The sequence below is a fragment of the Babylonia areolata genome, chromosome 27 (assembly GCF_041734735.1).
Source record: "Babylonia areolata isolate BAREFJ2019XMU chromosome 27, ASM4173473v1, whole genome shotgun sequence".
NCBI lineage: Eukaryota > Metazoa > Mollusca > Gastropoda > Neogastropoda > Buccinidae > Babylonia > Babylonia areolata.
Window position 1 is genome coordinate 16,629,097 of NC_134902.1, and position 7,267 is coordinate 16,636,363.

Here is a 7,267-nt window from a genome sequence, read left to right on the forward strand (position 1 = left end):
GGTGGGGGTGGGGTAAATATTTTCTCAATATGTATTGATTTTCATTATGATTTACATGTTTGTATATGTGTGCAAATGTGTGATCAAAAAGCATATGGAAAATGTTCTTGTTTCAAAATAAAACTGATGGCTTAGAATTCACATGCCTTATTGCTGTGATGGCAGAGGTGTATGTTTGTGTGTGTGTGTGTGTGTGTGTGTGTGTGTGTGTGTGTGTGTGTGTGTTATCAACAGTACAAGTTACAAAAAAGAGTTGAAAATGTGTTTTCTCTTCGCTCAGAAACGTGTCATCTTTTTTTTTCTTCTCGTCTCTCAAATTCTTTTCATTTATCGTTTTGTTAATTTTTTTTATTTTTATTGTGCTTGCACTCATATCTAGCACTAACACAAAGACGGCTTTTAATCGCCGAACTCTTTGAAACATCTGCTGTATAATAACAATGAAAAATAAAAATAAAAAAGAAGAAGAAAAGGATGCCTGACATTTCACTGAATAAACCCCTGACGCCTTGAAAGACAAACCCCAGGCTTGATGGAACACGAAGAAAAGCCTATCCCGGCAAATGTCACCCACCCATCTTGGAAAAGGCGGGTGTTCCCAACAGTCGTCACCAGCATTCCCGGAGTGGAGAAGAGAGGAACACAGTCAGACACCCAAAGAAAGGCCTTGGCCATCAGTGGAGTACATCTGCAACCAGTACTCCCAGGAAGACTGGACCCATGCCTTTACAGATGGCTCCGCCACAGAAGCAACGAGGGATGGTGGAGCTAGAATCTTCCTCCGATACAAAGACGGAGATGAAGAAATTGCAATCCCAACAGGAAAATACTCCACCAACTTCCGAGCTGAGCGAGAAGCCCTCTGTGAGGCAGCCACAACAGTCTCGCAGAACTCCACAAGAACAACAGGGCAGGTGGTGGTGTTCTCAGACGCTCTCTCCGTGCTCCAAGCCCTCAAGAACTCCCGCTGCAAGAACAGAACCATCTTACTTCAGCCCTTGTTGCCCTGAGTGGAGAAAGTGGTGATACAGTGGGTACCAGCACACTGTGGCATCAGAGGCAACGAAAAAGCGGACATTCTGGAAAAAGACGGTGCACAGAAGGAGCAAGCCAACAAACTGGTGTCATACGAAATCAAGACAATCATCAAGGAATAAAGTGGCGCCTTCAGCACCCCAAGTATAACCCAGAAGACAGATACCATTTGCTGGAACGACGGGAACAGATCAAGATCTTCCGCCTGAGGACTGGTCACAACCGCCTGCTCCACCACATGTACACAAAATTTGGAAAGGGACAGAGTGGAGAGTACCCTTGTGGTGAGGGACCAATGACAACCGACCACATCCTTCAAGACTGTACGACGCACGCAGCATCCAGGAGGAAATACTGGCCAACACCGACAGCAGTGGAAGCCAAGTTGTACGGCACCATGGAGGAGCTGCGACGGACGGCAGCCTTCATCGAGGACACCGGGCTGCTCATCTCACGGGAGGCGAACGAGGAAGAAGAAGAACTGAATAAACCCGACGTGCTGGTTGGGCCTTGAAAGCCTTCTCTTGGTGTCAGTAAAACATTGGCATCTAGAATTGAACAAAATAGATAAATGAAGAAGTCAATACAGAAAATATGACAAAGTGAGAGATACGTAGAAGGCAAATTATTGAAATGAAACTATAACAAAAATGGGCCACACTCAGCGAACCCACCGCACGCGGCCACGACACATGCGCGTGGCCAGTTGCCGTGGCAACGACTTACATCCGTTGTTGTTGTTTTTTTTTTTTTTCCTGAATCGCTTTTAGTGGGAAGTACTATTACAGAGAGACACAGAGCGACACTGACGTCCTGACAACGACTGAGCTGCAGAAGCTGCCATTGGGTTCATCACCAAGGCCCCCTTTTGGGGCTCCTCCACTCCGGATTTTATTGGGGTTTACTCCCTTAGCCTTGGACTTTCCGGCCAAGCCTTCCCGGTAGGCGGCAGTGGGGTTATTTCCCCGTGACCGGAAGGACTCGTGGAGGACGGAGAAGTATCTCTCTTCCCTCTCTTAGCCGCGGAAACAAACTGAGTGAGCATCCCTCCCAGAGTGGCGACTGCCACCACGTCCCTCCAACAACAGCCACCCGCCCCCACTCCCCCATCCCCACCCCATGAATCTGCCGACACCGAAGGCATTGTCAGGACTCACCCCAAGCACGGAAGTGGAGGGGATATCGAAACTGGATTCACCATGACTGCAGGGCATGAAAGGTCACATAATTTGGGACTTTTTGTTCATATTGATAATGAAGGGAGGAGGAGGAGGACGATGATGATGATGATGTTGCTATGGGGGGGTCCATTTTGGTTTGGGACTACGTGACAAGGCTGTACTCTATGCTTCCTGTCATGATGATATCCCGGCGTCAACCAGGCCCGAGAGATACAGACACTTGTAGTGTTGGTCAGGAAATTAGAGCAACACACCAAAAGACGCATCTGCTAAGTGGATGATACTCAACTGTGTGGTCCCAGTCTCCCATTAAGCCAATACTAAACTCTGGGTAGGAGCCGGCTGCGGGCTGAAAACTCCACCTCCGCTGGGATTCGAACCCGCGTCCTCCCTCCCAGCTGTCAGTCTTCGACGATAACCACTTCGCCACGGTAGCTGGTACGTGTATAATAATTTGATCACGCTGGTTTCTGCTTGTGTCTTGTTTTGGTGTGTGTGTTGATGTTTTTTCATTCATTCGAACAGTGTCGCACACACACGTAACACACACAAACACACACACTGAGAGAGAGACAGAGAGAGGGGGCGCGGGGTTCAAATGAAACTCATGGACGCGCGTCATGCAAGAGAACTGAAACAAATTGTATCCATACATGAAAATTAGAATTTTAATCAGAAGAAAACTGTTCCAATAAACAAAAGTCATGTGTTCAAAGAATTATCACCAAAACGAGCCATACCAGTAAAGCATCACCGTTGATATGAGCCACAATTATTAATTAGTTCTGCCTCGGTGAACAAAACAGCTTGCAACACATTTTGATAGCATATTATAAATATATAACTTGATCACGACAGAAATCAACAAAACCAACTACTCCATCAGTCTGCTGACTGAGATACGTCACTGTGGAATAAAAACAGAGAACCCCCTCGATCACCAGCGTGAATCAATGGCACAAAACTCGTTGATTAACAAGAACACACTGAGGTGAGTCGATATAAACCAACCAAAAAATAAAACCAAATGACATAAACATAACAGTAAAAAAAAATTTAAAAAATCAAACACACACACACACACACAAAACAAAGAGGAAACCAACCCCTGGTTTGTAAATGCTAAGGGCTGACACGCGATGGCACAACAGATATTAAAGCAATACACATAGAACTCTGATTAATTTATGTCAGTCAGTGCCCACGTATATTCACACGGTACAACAGCATTAACCCCTCACCCTTACGCCCACCCCCCACCCCCTCCACCTTTCACTCTATACCCCCACACCACCTCGGCGTGTAGAGACCAAGCTACAAACATCCACCCATAATCAACACGTGCACTCACCGCCACCCATGTAACTCATCCCCAAGCAATCGGGTTGGGGGAAAGGTACGTATACATGGGTGGTTGTTGTGGTGAGGAGTGATGTGGGTATGAAGTGGGGGGGACTGATTCTCTGTATATTTGCCCGTGTTGGTTTCTTCGGACTGGTCAGAGAGGGTGTGTGTGTGTGTGTGGCGGGGGGCAGGGGGGGGGTACGAGTGAACGGGCGCGTTACAGGTGGGGGTGAGGATCCAAGTTGTTGTTTTTTTTAGACTGCACGTGCAAAATAGAACATGGCAATACACCTGTGAGTTAAGGTCGTTGCTGCAATAAGCTTTATACGTCTGTGGACACCAGTGAATGCTCGTGGGTATGGATAGAAACTGAAAGGAACAAAATGCGGGTGGTGTGAATCTGTGCAAATTATGCAAGTGGGTAAAGGCTCGGGTAGTGATAATTATGCAAGTGGATAAAGGCTTGATGGTGCTAATTATGCAAGTGGATAAAGGCTTGATGGTGATAGTGGATAAAGGCTTGGTGGTGATAGATGGTAGCCGCACCTTACTGGTGTAGACATCAGTGTGTGCGTGTACAGGCGGAGGGCGGGGGGGGGGGGGATGGGGGCGGGGGTGGGGTGGGGGAGGCTGTGTTGTGAGGGTTCATTTGTTGCGTTGATGAATAATTGACCTCCATCACAAGAGGGTTTCATCAGTTCGCAATCAATAACTTACAGTCGGGCTTTACGTCGCTATTCACCTCATATAAAGGAAAGGGGGGTTAAACCACCCCTGGAAATTATGGGAAAGGTGCGGGAGGCAGAAAGAGACCCGTCTAGCATAGCTAGATACCACCGAACACCATTAACGGGAGGGTGGAGATGACGGGAGGAAAGAGAAAAACGAGATTTTATTTCGGGGTGCTCAAATCAAACCAGGTTGCTTACATATAGCCCAGGTGACTTCGACTTTCAGTATTCCGGCGCACACATTGACGTACATCGAAGACTCGGTAAGCCCAGAGATTTTTAAGAGCATTAGTGATTGATATTCACATGTACGTATCCACCTTGATATCCATGTGTGACGTATCCACCCAGGGACTGATCTTCATGTGTTAAATATCCACTTTTATTTACTTAGAGGTGTGGCTCGAACTATTCTGTAATGAAACGGGTACTGAAATAGGCAAGCGTGCACCAGAAAGATCATTTTTGCATTTCTGATAATTATCTCCCTTCTCTCTTTCCAAGCCTCAGTCGGAACATTTACGAGCTTGACATTACGGGGAAAATGGGGGGGGGGGGGGGGAAGAGGGGGGGGGGGGGGGGGGGGGGGGAAAGCATTATGCAGGGAGATTTGTCCAGGAATTCCCTCAGCAGATTCGAACATATCAGTATGGGTTTATGGTGACCTAGTAAACAAGGGGCTTTTCTCTAAACGATGATCCCCAAGCCCACTTCTTAAGTTAATAATCCGTGAGCAAATGAACGTGCACAAAACATGTGCGACATTGCAAAGCAACAAGTCGAGTGTTAATATGAACAATTCAACGAATGAAAAATAAAAATAAAAAAGAAAGAAACATGGGTAAATGCATTTGATTTTGCACCACTTTTCACTGATATCGAATTCACACAAGTATCCGAATCTGTTCTTTTAGACATTCAGACCATTAAAAGTTTGCTGTTTCTGCACACCCCCAATGACAACAAATGCAAAATTATGCAAATGTTTATATGCACAAAAAAAAACCCTAAGATTTTTTCCCCCTTGAAGTCCTAAAGTCCGCTTTTATTAGCAAATTAATGATTCCGACTAATATTCGTTCAATACGTCTGATGGAAGTCATAAACGTGTGTGGAGCATTCCCCCCCCCCCCCCTTCCCCCTCCCGCTTAATACAGTCCGCCAGTCTTGACGATCCGTGAAACAAATTCCTGGACATACTGGAATGATGATGTTCAACCTGAACAGCAGGGAAGCGAAGCATGAGAAGTACGTGGTAGAAGAAAAACGCTGCTGTCCTGATGTAAATGCAGCAACAGCGAGCGAGGCTGTCCGAAGACTCATCCAGACTTGAACAACAAGATGGCCACCTGGCCCAGATAGAAATAGATGAAGTGTTTGGTCTCGTGCGTGACGTAGCTCCCAAAGTTCCTTCCCACGATGCAGTGCCACGTGGGGTTGTACTTCTTGTCGAACTCTTTCTTGATGTGGGCGGCGATGTCTTTCTCAATGTTGTACTTCTCCAAGGCCTGGGTGGCGCAGTCCACAGCGTCCTGCTGCATGTCCTCCGCCATGTCGGCGTTCTTGATCACTGCCTTGTGGCGATCCGACATCTGCAACAAACGAGAATGCACAGTCGTCATTAGTTTGAACATCAAGATTCTGTCAGTATCGACACCACACACGGCCACACAACGACCATGGGAAAAAAAAAGGTGGGGGGGGGAGGGAGGGAGAGAGACCGGGGAAAGGGAGAAAGAGAAATGTTAGAGGGACAGAGAGAATGGAGAGAGAGAGAAGGAGGGAGAAAGAGAGAGGGGGGGAGAGCTAGAGTGAGAAGCTAGAGACAGAGGGGGGTGGGGGGGGGGGGGGGGTGGAGAGAAAGAGACTGCTGGATGGAGTGTAAGTTCATGGAGAACGAATGGTTCTTGGGGACAGACAAGACAACACAGGCACACAATGCTTCGTAACACAGAGAAAACCAATGCATTCCGATACTACAAATTGACCATATAAAGTCCTCCCACAGCTGCTTTTGGAGAATAAAAACAAACACTGATAGATACATTTCACGTATTCTACTGATAAGTAGAATCAACGAAGTAAAACCAACACTACAATTGTTCATAAAAGATCTTTAACAAGCATGTAGAGTCGTCGAGAATGATTTGAGAAATATTATGCAACACACCGAATTTATAAAAAAAAGAAAAGAAAAAAAAAAGTGCGCACCATACGTTTGTACTCTACAGGACTTGGGTGTATTGTAAAATCATATAAAATCGATGTGGTGAATAATGATTGCTCTGCACATCATGTTCTTTTAATGTTGAATGCTCAATCTTCAGAACAGCATTAATTTTCACTTTCCAGTTAATGCTGAAATCACATCAGATTTTATAGACCTTTGACAAAAAAAATTTGGAAAAGGGCTACGAATATCAATAAGAAAATTGATTTTGGATTGATGAATAAAGCACAAGAGAAACACCGTTTACATTGGTAAAAGATTTCACTGAACGCTGGTTATGACTGATCGACAGCGTCATTTAATATAATGTTCAAGCTTCTATCCGAGTGACGTTGGGAAGGGAAGGGGGATGGAAATTACTTTCTGGACGCACAACTGATATTTCTTTGATTTTTGTCAAGTTTACCATGTCCCAGTTCTTTTATTTGCTCCCTCTCCCTCCCTCTAGCTGGGCAGACAGACTGAAAGATTGCTTAGACATTTACGGGTTTTCAGAAGTTTGGATAAATGGCGGGGTTGGGGATCTAAATACTTTTCTTAAATTGTTCAAACAACGCATGACAGATGGCTTTAACACAAGACTGGGCAAGCAAACAAACTCAACGGGTTAACGTTATGAAACATATAGGTCATTCAAATCTTTATTACAACCTGAAAAATACTTACCTTGTCGTTAGTAAATTTAGATAGGCTTTCATTCAGTTCCGTTTTGGTATAAATGAACTAAAAGGTAAATCAGCGTTATC

At 45.4% G+C, this 7,267-nt stretch overlaps 1 pseudogene across 1 annotated transcript in view; it reads right to left on the reverse strand.

The window, feature by feature from the left end:
* Window positions 1-2,862: 2,862 nt before the first annotated feature.
* The window catches only part of LOC143300982 (dynein light chain 2, cytoplasmic pseudogene), a 5,296-nt pseudogene continuing 891 nt past the window's right edge, over window positions 2,863-7,267 (reverse strand). Inside the window, exon 2 of the transcript XR_013057722.1 lies at window positions 2,863-5,883. The product of XR_013057722.1 is annotated as a dynein light chain 2, cytoplasmic pseudogene (transcript). The remainder of the gene's footprint in view (window positions 5,884-7,267) is intronic.